Genomic DNA, 990 nt, shown 5'->3' on the forward strand with positions numbered 1-990 from the left:
TTCCGTCTCGTGTCTTATCAAAAAAAGATTTCTTAGGGTTTCTGAATTTTTTTTTTACGTACTTTTTTCTACACCTCCAGTTTGTTGCTCTGTCGAGTACAGACCATCGTTACCTCATTATCACCTCTCACCACCAACGGTACGCCTCAAGTTGCATACCAAACGGCCTCGGTAAACGCAACCAGAATGCTTAACTAGCCCTGTAATTCCTGCGTCTCCCGCGCCACTTCGGTACCCCTTTTAGACGGGCCCGCCTGCCCCAAAACCAACGAGTTTTACTTCCGGTTTTTTTGAAGAAAAAGAAAAAAAAAAATCGATAAATTTTCCTTCCCGGAAACCGACCATCAGTGCTCTCCCCCCCAAACACTTAGCCCCTTTTGGCCCCTCCACTGTCATACCACCTCCTTAAAGGGAGTGGCCCCCCCCCAAAACCCCCCCCCCCCCGGTTTAACCGGAAATCCCAAACTGTTGGTCTAAAATTGCTGCACAAGGGTTTTATTCAAAAAAGCACTTTAAAGCTGCGCCTAAATGATGTAAAACTTTTATTTTTTATCTTCTAAAATTTGGGGAGCCCTACATTTTTTTCTGTTTGGCTACAAATCTTCAACAATAAACCCGCTAGACTTTCCAAAATTACAGTCCCCTTACGCCGCACCGTTTTTCGTCTTCGTTCTTAGACTGAGTCAAGTTTTTTCTGTCCCGCCCAAAACGCAGGGCCCTCAAGCCCGCGGTTTATCCCTTTAAACTGCGGACCTGGGGTTAAAAACGATTTTTCCGGGCGTTTCACTTGGTGTTTTCACTTGCTTCATGGTGGGAAGGATAAGGATAAACCCCCGAAGCGAACCTCCCCCTGGGCTTTTGCCTTAAAGGGAGCCCCCGGCCCCCTTTGGGTTGGGACCGGAACCTATCCCCCCGACTTTGGAAATTAAAAACCCCCAAAAAGCCATCAAAAAAGCGGGGAAAAAAAAGAAAAATCCGCGCCCCTTTGGG

Source organism: Penaeus monodon, chromosome 19 (genome assembly GCF_015228065.2).
Source record: "Penaeus monodon isolate SGIC_2016 chromosome 19, NSTDA_Pmon_1, whole genome shotgun sequence".
Classification (NCBI taxonomy): Eukaryota; Metazoa; Arthropoda; class Malacostraca; order Decapoda; family Penaeidae; genus Penaeus; species Penaeus monodon.